Source organism: Idiotropiscis lumnitzeri, chromosome 11 (assembly GCF_059441095.1).
Source record: "Idiotropiscis lumnitzeri isolate Australia: NSW breed Sydney's pygmy pipehorse chromosome 11, RoL_Ilum_1.0, whole genome shotgun sequence".
Lineage (NCBI taxonomy): Eukaryota > Metazoa > Chordata > Actinopteri > Syngnathiformes > Syngnathidae > Idiotropiscis > Idiotropiscis lumnitzeri.
Window position 1 is genome coordinate 15,731,317 of NC_142401.1, and position 12,267 is coordinate 15,743,583.

General features: G+C 40.0%; 1 non-coding gene across 1 annotated transcript; it reads left to right on the forward strand.

Moving 5' to 3' along the window:
* The first annotated feature begins 1,454 nt into the window (after positions 1–1,454).
* trnap-agg (transfer RNA proline (anticodon AGG)) lies at positions 1,455–1,526 on the forward strand. The gene has a single exon. It is a non-coding gene; the product is annotated as a tRNA-Pro (tRNA).
* Positions 1,527–12,267: the final 10,741 nt, after the last annotated feature.

Below are 12,267 nucleotides of genomic sequence, written 5' to 3' on the forward strand. Positions count from 1 at the left end.
GCATGGGAGCGTGAACTGGGTTTAGTCCTTGAGGGTCACTGGTGGCACTCTGTATTGACGGTGATTCATACAACATCTATCTGTGCTGGCTTGACTTTGATTCAGTTCAAAGTTGTGTTTAGATGTCATTATTCGAAGAGCAAACTTGCGCAGTTCTATTCCTAAAGTTACAGATGTCTGCGATAAATGTGGAACTTCTCCCTGTGATCTTGCACATGCACATGTTTTTTTTCCTGTCCAGCCCTGACTAACTTCTGCCAAATGTATTTGAATACTGTATCTATGGTTCTTTCCAGGCCTGTAACCATGTCACCACACGTTGGAATGTTTGGTCTCCCGGAAGATTATTTTCAACATTCAGTTATGGAATTGGAAGTTGTCGCTTTCACCAACGTCATCTCCTCCTAAACTGGAATTCTATGAACGCACCTTTACATACTCATTTGATAAAGGATGTTATGTCCTTTTTGAAAATGGAAAAAATCTGATATTCAAGAAAGGGTAGTCTGACCAAGTTTTTTGGACAACCTTTTATGGACTTTTTTGCAGCAAAATAACCCCCCTCCCATTATTATTTTTATTTGCTTTTTTTCATTTTCTTTAGTTACCTCACTTTGTTACTGTTTGGGAAAATAGAAAATAGAAAACCAGTGTATACCATTGTTGTAATTTACTAATTGTGCACATTTTGCTCTTGTTAAAACTTTTTTTTTATTTACCTACCTTTTTTTATTTAACTATAATGGGCAATGGATTTAAATTGAATCATACAGTTTTTCCTTCTTTTTAAGCACAGTGTTAATGTTCAAATTGTGCATCATGTAACAGTTTTTACAATAATAATGAATGGATTATTGCCTTGTTTGAATGAACACGACTGGATTTTATTACTGGAGATCATTATGGTATTTAAAGAGCTAAGTATTTTGTGGGGTGTTGGTGCAAAAAAAGGTTTGAATCTAATACGTTTGCGTTTAAAAAAATAAAATAAAAAAACAAGTGCCGCGACTCTCCTTACTCAACAATTGCCATGCAGGCTGGTAAAAGGCGGTGGGGAACCGCGGATCGTTAGGGTAATATATTAATTAATTAATAAATTCATAAAATAAATCAGTAAATTATTAACTGACTACATTCGTTTATGTCTCAGATCCAAATGTCATACTGCATTAGAATGGACCTCGTCTCAAGCGCATGGTGTGCATGGACTTACGCTGCATTCGAGGAAGATGGAAATTCGCAAACTTCTCGTCCGGATTCTCCTATATATTGCTGTATGTAAACAAGTTACATGCAATGCGATTTTTAGGCATACTATCCCAGAACGAGTCACTATATTATCCATGATTTAATCAAGGGGACGGGGTATCTTTCCCGACGGCATTCTAGAACGTGACCGAAACCGCCGGTAAACAGTTCGTTTGTATAATTGTTGTTCAGGCGAAGTATCACGTGGCTCGTTGGTCTAGGGGTATGATTCTCGCTTAGGGTGCGAGAGGTCCCGGGTTCAAATCCCGGACGAGCCCAGTTTTTTAATTCAGTGGTAAATAAATCATTGTTTCTGAATGGATCAAAGGGTGTCTTAAAACGCCGGTCGATGCATAACAACACCATGTGCCTCTCGAAATTATCGTTTCTCTTAGCAATTTTTCTTTCCAATGCAGATGACCCTGAAGAAGTAGGAGGAAAGGTCGTTCAAATTCTAAAAAAGGGCGAGTACAAAAATGACAACTACAACGAAAAGAAAGCAACTAGATATAACAGATGTTCCCCGTGGCGCGATGACATCAGTTCGGAAAAGTTGATTAATTTGAAAAAGCGCGATCCTTTCCCATGTTTGAAAGGGAGCACCATTTCCCCTTTCCTAGACTTTGTGACGTGTCCAATAAGGGTGGAGCTAAGATGACAATAAGGCTAATGACATTGAACTTTCCGAAGTGGCCCTGCAGTTATTTCAACCACATTTTTGGGGGGGTGTCAATTTCGCTCCTTTAACCACCAGAGGGCAGAAGTAACTCATTTATTTTTCCTTGTGTCCCGTTGCGGACGACATCATTTGCGTTCACTGTAAATTGTGCGGTGCCATTCCTTTTCATTTGCGTGGTTCCAAGCGAGGAGTTGGTTGCTTACCACCGTCATATCAATAAAACACAACAGGAGGATGCTTGTTACAAGTCATCCATCCTTTAAGGCTTGTCCTCATTACGGCTGCCAATTGCAAGACAATAAACTATTAAAAGCGATTTGATAAAGACAAAAATAGATGAAGGGCAGTTTGACCTCCCATGAAAAGCTGCGGACATTCTGTCAAAGAGTCAGACAAGTCCCCTAGTCACTGTTGCACAACTTGGAAAAGGAATGTCATGTTTTGTTATTAGATAAGGGAGACCCTCCCCGTGTTGTCCTGGCTTCCCACTTCAGGGTCAAAATGTTAGGATGGCTTCCCAGCATGGTGGCCCGGCCAGGGAGGGACTAACAAACACACTGCATGGAAAGAGCAACTCAAATGTCAGGCCATCCAGTCTGTCGTTTGCAAACATGCATGTGATTCAGTTACTGTTTTTTTTCCCCCAAAGTACAAACAGATGTTTGCAAATGTCTTATTTTGATCAAACAAGGATGATATTCACTTTGCTTTCATGAAGGACTGCAGAAATGAGAGAATAATTATTGCTGAGAGGCTGTAATCAGAGGATTTGGAAAATTTTAAGTGTAAATCAGGTGTGGGCAAACTATGGCCCGGGGGCCAGATGCGGCCCGTTAAACGGTTTAATCGGGCACGCCGAACTTGAAAAAAATTAAATGAATAAACCTTGTTAATGTTTTATTTTCTAAATACTGTAGATTTTCAAAGACATATATATTGCTGTAATGCTTTTGTTCACTTTCATTTAAAATTAAATGTATTTTTTTTCTCTGATGAGGTGAGGTAACCAAAACACTCCATCCATCTGCTCCTGGTCCGGCCCCTTTGTCAAATTTTAGAACCCATTGTGGCCCGCCAATCAAAAAGTTTGCCCACCCCTGCTCTTAATGATTACTTGATTGTTGAAATAGTTGTAAAGAAATTGGATAATCAAGTAGTTGTCAATTAATCTATCAATTTTGTTACCTCTGCATTTAAAGTTACAGAAGCATATTGCTTCCACACAAGACATTAAAAAGTTCAGTATCACTTTTACTGGGATGAGTTTGGTATTAACACCATTAATTTCACATTTTATCGCGATAATTTCAATGTTTTTGTTTACAGTTAGTTAGACTTTTGCATGAGGCAAAAGGGACATAAAAATTCCCTCTGGCGCAGATCACTTATCACGTTCTCTACTGAAGACTCAGCTCCTCTCTTGGATTCACAATAGAGCAGTAATATCAGTCATTCTTTGCAGAGGATGAGGAATATATGTCGGAAACTACTGTTATATTATTCTCTTAACATGTGTTGCAGTGCAGTTTCAGTACAGATATCCATTGCTTAAAGGTGAACAACACTGCCAAATAGTTGTTCGCCTATGTGCTTATGGAGTTTCCCATTGTATGTTCGAATTAAGCTACCGGAGGCCATGTGGGGGCTTTAAAGACAAAACGTGTAATCATATATGCAATATGAGGGGGCTGAGAAGTGAAGCTGTTAAGATTTCTCAGCCGTAGCACAAAAATAAGAAACTGGCGTCCGATTACACTCATAGTTTGCTCTACTTCCCTGCAGACCTTTCACGTTCAATTTCTTTTTCCCTTGCAAGTTGGACAGATGTTTTTCTTGATAACATGACATGTGAAGTGACGCTGATGGGTCAATCCTCCGAGAGAAATTTAGGCATGGCTATTTTTTCTTCTTCTTTTTTTGGCAAACCTGTCAGCAGCAAGACAGTAATACAGAAGAAATAAGTTTAAAAATCAAATGTAAAGTTAAAGCATCAAATGGAACACTTGAGATGACTGAAGTCGGTCAAAGAATCACGCCAGCAAGAATCTTACTGATTTGGAATGCTCCAGAAAACAATGAGAGTTCATATCAAGTTAACTCGTAGTTGTGTAGTTATCAAGTCTTCACTTTCTAGAAACTGCAACAGCAACAATGGAGGAAGAAAAGAGACGGGATCATGTGTATTGACTCGAACGCCTGTGCTTGTTGTACATTATCCATTTTTGGCGTAGGGGCTTTGGCCCTTTGCAGATGTCTTTCAAAAGGGAAAGTCTTCATCTTGGCAAGTTTATAGATTTGCCGTAAAACACAAAACTAAGAAAAAATATTTGACACCCAAAATTGGTTTTACTCCGCAAAAAAACTTTAGTACTCGTCTATTATGAGTGAATGAACAGCTGGTCTCAAATTCCGGATGCTGGAAAACATGCGGGTAATTTACAAAACATAATAGTTTTCCTCATCATGATGATTCGCCCTAAAAACCCATAACTCCGATCACTCCCCAATCCACTTCAAAATTCAGTTCACTAAACATGGAATTTGGTAGTCCACCCAAAAGTAATCTAAAGAAAACATGGCAGAAAGTCTTCAAAGAATGTGAGAGGAGAATGGCAGACTTGTCATAAAATACACAACTCTAAATTCCAGTCCAAAATACAGCTAGTCTGAAACCAGTTCCAGGGAACATGGAATAGGTACACGATAATAACTTTTTTTTTTTTTTGTATCACATCTCCACAGAGCGATCCGCGTCTGCGTTCTTTGTTTGGCTAGCGGATTAACACACTATTGCTTGACAATGGACGGCTGCCTTATTCCCGTTAATGGTTCGTTCTCCTGCAACTCAACAGATTCAAGGTTAGGCGACAAAAAAATTGCCACTGTATCATTTTCAAATGTTATGAAACTTCTTCTGCATGTCAAAATTGTGGGTGGTCAAAGATGAGTTATCCTGCCGTGTGTGCAATAAACATAAAAATACTGATATTCCACTGTACATCATGTCTAAAGATTGATGTGGGGAAACACAAATGTAACCAGCAGAGTGCATTTCTTCTGTAGAGCATGCAAGTGTGATATGATCACACGGAAACAGAAAAAGAATTTGGTAGATACAAGATTACAAACAATGTCAGAAAAGACAAAGAAATTCTTTTGTCTGATAAAGATATTAGACTCTTATCATCAACACAGAGAATTCCTTGTCTCAGTCATTTGTCTCATGCTTTAATTAACATTAACATTAACCTCCATGAGCCGTCACCTCACCCGTCCCGTCCCGTATCAAATGTTCATCTCAAACTGGCGTGTCTTTGCTTGTTCCGCTTTTTTGGGTTGGATCTGGAAGTCTTAAGAAGCCATGCCTGGAAAACAAAGGAAGTCTGCTGTTTTTGTTTGAAGTGACAATTTTCAGGCTTCTTTGGCCACTTCCGCGGGCGCTTCAAAGACAAGCCTGACCGAGAATCTTTGCTGTGAATCTTGATAGATATGTCTAAAATGAGTATTAACCTCATCAAAAAACATAAAATATCTCTGCCCAAAAACACAAAGCAAGTCTGCCATTTGGGGTTGAAACAGCTTGCTCAATTCTAGTGATCCTTCAGCTTCAGAGACAAATTTGCCCCTCGAGATTTTGTCTGATTGCCACCAAATTTGCCTACTGCACAGATTCTAAAATGTTATGGATGATGTTATGGAAAATGTTGCGGAAAATGTTACTTTTCCCTGGTGTGTGGGAAGAACATGGGAAGTTTAATGACTTCCTATTTTTTTTTTTTTTTTCAAACTAATAGCTCCGCTCCAAAATTCCACCCCTGAGCTCAGTTTTAGTTATTGACATGGGATTTGGTAGACATGTCTAACATAAGAAGACCTACAGAAAAGTGGAAAGAACCCTTTCCTGAAAAGAATTTGCCATTTTGCCTTGGTGTGGCCATTTTCTGTGCTTTTTATTCATAAATGAAGAATATATTCCAAATGTTTATTTAGGTAGATTGTTTATTATGTCATTAGACTGTTTTAGTGCATTGCATCAATCTACTGGGTCACGTTTAATCCAGAAGTGCTGCGTAGCATGCGATTAGCGCGCTAATCATCTTACCGTCCCCATCATGTTACTCATACACAGCTTTTCACTGGCAGGCAGACTCATGTGTAGGCACATGATTGACATGATGTGATACAAATTATCGTATTTTGTAGAGGCCGTAGATATTTTAGGGTTATTTACTCAGGTGTGTGTTTCAGGGTCAATAATAATAGGGAATCCATAATTGGGTTTAAACAAACTGAAGTGTTTCAAGACGTTAATGGGCACTTTATCCTATTTAGCCAGTCCGCCCCACTTGGGCGGGACCTCCGTTCTGGGTAAGCTTCCGACCTAGGTACCCTTCCCCTTCCGTCCTAACACTTTTGTCCTTATTCTTAAAAATAAACACCACCTTCCTCCTTTTAAAGGGTTTCCATCCTTGCACTTCAAATCACCCTATTACAGACACGTCGGTGAATTTTAACCATTCGGACAATTTGAGAAACACAAGAGAGAAATTTAGCCTTGAAAGCGGTGGCATTGTAGAATGTGGCAGAAGCAATTTCGGGACATCGGCATAATGGCGAGGTGTAGGGAAGTCATTTGTCCACAGTTCCTTCACAATCACGGTATCACATCAAAACTAAAAATATTACACAACAGCAAACTGCATAGCACATTAGCAAATAATGAAACAATAAGGATGGAAGAAATTTAATTCACACAAAACATGCATTTTAAATGCTGTTGTTTACAACCTTAGTGCCGCATGGCATTCTGGGAGACCAGAAATTTCAGCACAATCTTGTTGCCACATGAAGCAAATTCATACATGAACTCGGCTGTGGTCACACAGTAGAGATTGCCGTATTTTTGCACTTTATCGAATTGCTCAAATTAAACGCAATTTAGGATGCTTATTTTGGATCTAAATTGCTTCTTCACACAGCGACGCGTATATCGCTTACCCGTTTTTGAATAGTTGCAGCGCTCTCACTCTGTCTCTCTCTCGCTCGCTCTAGCGTGTGCGCAGTAAACTAAACTGTCCGTGAAAGGGCCGGATTTTAAAGTGCCCAAAAAAAAATTGTCATCCTCCTTCCTTCTCCCTAAAAATGGGCTCCCGTCTGGGACCATTCCGTCCCAAGGACGAATTGCCCATCTCTCAAGAGTCTCGCAAAGCAACTCCTGTCACCATGCAATACATGAATGACTTGCATGCATATCTGATCATGTCTTTTAATCCAAAGAAAATCTAGTTTGTGTGTCATCGCCACAGAGCATCAATGTCATTCCAAAAATGTTTTGTACAACCTCCTAATGCCGGGATAAAAAAAGGCCAACAACTCATTGTACATAAAAAAAAGTCAGCACCTGAGTTTAATTTATTCAAACAAATGCGCGAGAAAGCAGCACAGAAGCATCGGCTGTAATTTCTTTTTAAAACACCATCATTCAACTACCTATAATATATGATAATGTGTCACACTGTTTTGTGCAAATGACAAGTACTGCAACATATTGTGCTATGAATTGTTGCAACAGTAATAAAACCACCTTTTGGTCATTTATGGTGGTGAGGGGTTGGCATCTATTTGCAATGTGGGATTTTATTAATTCAAGTGAAAACCACATCAATAAGCGCTACCCTGCCAAAATTCAGCCCTTGAAGACAGTTTCATTTAGCAACATCACACTGCATGGACATGTCTGTCATGAGTAGAAATTTAAAAAAAAGCCGGAAGAACAGGTGTCCGAAAAGTCGGCCATTTGAATGTCATTTCAGCATATGAAGGAGTGCCTTGAGGTAAGAGTTACCCAGGTTTTGGATAGTCACCCCTAGTTGAGGTTTACTATTGTAATACTCTATTTCCTAGGGATAGTGAGTGTTATCTTGCAATCGAAGGTTGTCGCCACCAGAGCGCTGCTGTAGGGTCTACACAGGTTAAGCACATTATCCTAACATTCTGACTCAGCAGGAAAAGACGAACCCATGCAGCTTTGACGCGCCAAACTGTCTACGGAGCGTTGTCGCTAGGCAGAAAGGAGCTGCTTCTATCGAGGGCTGACGGGTCATCTCCTTACAGTCTATCCAGCAAAAGACCAAGGCTGATGAAAGTTTCATGGAGTGGGACTGTGCCAAAAAGTTTGGTTTGAAAACTCAATTATTCCCTCAGCCATTGCAGGCCAGTGCTCTTGGTGGGAGCCCAATTTTTAAGATTACCAATAAAACTGAACATCTGGAAGTAGAGAACCATGAACGAATGACTATTCATTTGTATAATTCTGAATTGGAACTTCTCATACTCGGGTTTCTTTAGTTAAGGAAACACAATCCACATATCAACTGCGGATGTGTTGCTTTCAGCAGGCCAGAATTCTTACAAAATTCGACCTGAGAAACGAATTAGAGAAGATGAATGGGAAACGGGCTTTAACACTCCCCGTGGTTATTATGAATACTTTGTCATGTCGTTTAGTCTAACAGTTAGACTCTAAGGAATACACCTGCTGTTTTCCAAGCAATGATGAATGACATTCTTAGAGGCTTCCGGATGACATTTTAATTTAGTATTGGCCTGATTTGAACACTCACATTTGTCATGTGCGTCATGTTCTCCAGTGGTTGTTGAAGAACCAGTTGTGTGTAAAAAGCAGAAAAAAACAGGGCTTCAACATTGAAAATGCAAATGGAGCTGGCTAAAGTTAGCGCTGTGGTTCAGTGGCCTACGCTTGATAGCCGCAAAAGCGGTGCCACCTAGTTCGGCCGTGACATTTTGGATAATTTTTTGCTCAGCACTTTGAGTTGTATTTGTATGTATGAAATTTAAAAGTGCTATATAAATAAAATTTGATTGATTGGAAAGATCCTGGAAGTCTGCCGTTTTTGGTTTTAGGTGTATTTTTGCTTTTTTTTTTCCAGGGGATCTTCAAAGAGAAACTTGGCCTACTGCAAGATGCACAATTGTTAAAGGCAATTATGAACACATTATGAAATAATCAAGTGGGGACTGTGGTCAAGCACAAAATAATTTCCCGTTTCCGGTTTATGTTCTTCCGGGACAAACAAAGCAACAAAGGTGGCCCATATTCGGCCTTGGGAGCGTTCGACTTTGAAATTGACTTAAAATAAGATGTCGAATCGGAGACAGGTCTTGATTGCAAAACCCGTTCCAAGTCCGCCTCTTTGAATACCCATCTCCAATATACTGGCACTGACCCGGAAGAACATAAACGCTCATTCAAAATTACATGTTCTCGTGGAAAGAAAAAAAAAAAAACCTGCATTATCTCATATATTTTTGCGAGGCAGCACAAAGTTTTTGCGAGGGAATGCGTGGATTTCTTTTTCTTCCATGTCGCCAAGGGATCTCATATAAGTGTCGAGTTATCGTCATGTTCCATGAAAAAAAACGGAAATAAGCCATTTTTCATTTCAACAAGTTCTGGACATCTAAAATGGCAGACAATATAGCTAGTAAAAAAAATTACATATAATCTTGTTCGGAACTTTCTGCATTCAGAAGTACAGAAGTGTTCCCAGTTCCCACATGGTGTGCCACTGAGAGACGCCTCACGCCTTGTAATAATGTACGTCGGGACAGTCGTGAATCAAGGATACCCCTTTAGTTAAAATGCAGGGTGAGTGTGCCTTCTCACTCTCCCACTGTTCCCCGCGTAACTCCGGGCGTTCATCCAAGAAGGAGGGGGAACGGGCTGGTATTCAGTGCAGTGTGCATGCAGCTGTGATGATGGTGTTGAATGTGTATGGGGTGTTTGCTGCTCTCGGGAATTAGTAAGAGGAATTTGAGCACAGAGGAAGCGCAACGAGAAAGGAAACTGGAAGTGTTTAATTTGTGAATGATGACAAATATATAGAGAATTGATATATTTAATTCAATTATTTGTTATATTGCACTGGAGAGGGGAGCTCAATGATTACAATAACAATAAAGGGCATTATGATTATGATGATGATTCTAACTTGTCATCCAATAATAATAAAAGTGTCTACTACATTCCCTGGAAAGCCAAATTCACTGAGGTGGGAAGACATGTCTTTCGGGAATAAGTGTGCAAAAAAAGTCTCCTGAAGCCATAGCAGGACCATAAAGGAAGTCTGCCATCTTGGTTTGAAGCCACCCTTTTAGGGTTATTTTAGACATTTTCAGGACTCTTTCAAACACGTTTGACTGTGGATTTTTTTATTTTATTAATTTTTTTTTTTTTAATTAATCCTCATAAATCATCATTCATTAAATTTACATCAGGAGTAGACTCACCAAAGTGTCTTAGAAACAGAATATTGAAAAGAAATTAAAGAAATTTGTCATTCTGGTTTGAAGTGGACATTTTGGAATTATTTCTGTCTTTTTTAAGGTGTATACAAGCTTGACTGAGGGAATTTTTAAAAAGTCCGCCCTATAAGACTGTTTTACTTTGGAATTTGGCAGACATATCTTAAGTTGACCTAGTAAAAAAAGCATCACTGAAAAACGGCAGGAAGTCGGAAATTTTGCTTTGAAGCAGGATTGTTATTATCAAAGGCTTCTTCAAAGACACCTTGCTTGGAGTTTACTGCTCCCAGTGGCCCGATCCCTAGTGGCACCCGTGCTGCTTTTACCCTCCACATTTTCTGTAGTTCTTCCTTCGGTGTTTCTCCAGCTTTTCGTGTTCCTTTTTCCTGATATTCTTCGGAATTGCAAATTCTATCCTGACTGCTATCTTCTGATGTTTATCTACCATCACTATGTCAAGCTGGTTGGCTATCACCAGTTTGTCAGTCTGGATCAGGAAGTCGCAGAGGATCTTGGTTGTTCCTTTGGAGGTGTTCGTCGTCTCGATTCAGGGGCCTCTCGAAGATGTCTGGATGGTTCCCGGGCACTGTTCTTGCTACCGCTTTATACTCGATGTATGCCTTTCCCGCCAGAATCTTCTTTCCACAGGCCACATCCGGTGTTCTGTCTGACGTGTCAGACCGGCATCTATTGATCTTGTGTTTAGGGCCTGATCTTGTGCTGCCATGATTAACAGCTGATTAAAGTTTGCATGTCTTTCACTCCAGCCTGTTCCAGCCATTGGTATGTTTTCTCAATATCAGCCTTTTTCAATTTGTCCGTGGAACATGCCATGCAGGGACTTCTTTCCATGACAGTCCATCTGGCTCCTTCTCCTTACTGGCCTTCTGTTCCCTGAAACATTCACTAAGTTGTCCCATGTGGCCATCATCTTCATGTATTCTTGTTTCTACCTGGATGGTGCCCACTGTTCACTAGTCCATGGCCCCTTTCCTTCGTGTATTGTAAGGAGCTTTCCTGTCTTGATATCAGTGGCTTACATTTTTTCCAGTTGCCTGGGTATTATGCAATAAAATACAATTTTTGCAGTACAATATTATTTATATAGCGCATTTCACAGCAGCTGGTTCTGTAACAAAACGCTTTCCATATGCCGTCATGTAAATTAGCAGGTAATTAGAACAAAAATGAAAACACATAAACACATTTACAATATATACCAGAAGAACAGCAGCACAGTGACAGTCTCATCTTGAGTCCAAATCTAAAGAATAAAATGTGTCTTCAAATGGGTTTTAAAATTGGACAGAGAGAGGGCTTGCTAACATTTAATGGAAGCCCATTCCATAAGGAAGGCCCGGCAATGGAAAAGGCACGATCCCCCTGAGACTGCGCTTAGTTGGGGTGTCTGATTGCTGGCATGGTGTAGGTGTTAATGGCCTGGTTCTTATTTTTGCCGTTCAGTTTACTATACAGGATTTGCCTCACCCTCCCCCCATCCCAAGTATTTGGCCGTGGCTGCCCTTCGAGCTGCTTCCTCCTCATGGGTGCTATGCTATGGTTGCTGGCTGTGGAATTCCAAGGTACACTGGACAGTGATGTAAAGAAATCGATATATATATATATATATATACATATATATATATATATATATATATATATATATATATATATATATATATTCACACACACACATATGGATTAGAGGGTGAAACTGGGGTTGTTTTCCATCCCAATCTCGCCGGGAAAAAAATCCCATCCTGTTCCAGTTCTGGACCTTCCGTTCCCGCTGAAAATGACGCCACTCCTGTGCTACTCCTGTTCTGAATGACTCCCACTTCCGTACTACTCCCATTTTGGAGGACAGCTATATTAAGAACATTTTTTTTTGTTTTACTGTATAAACCCACACCTGTCTGCTCCTCAAAATTTCGAATCGGTACCTTCCAAATCCTGTGAGTCAGGTCAAGTTGATGTCCCATTCCGTGGGAATCCCACAGGATTCCAGAAAAAAA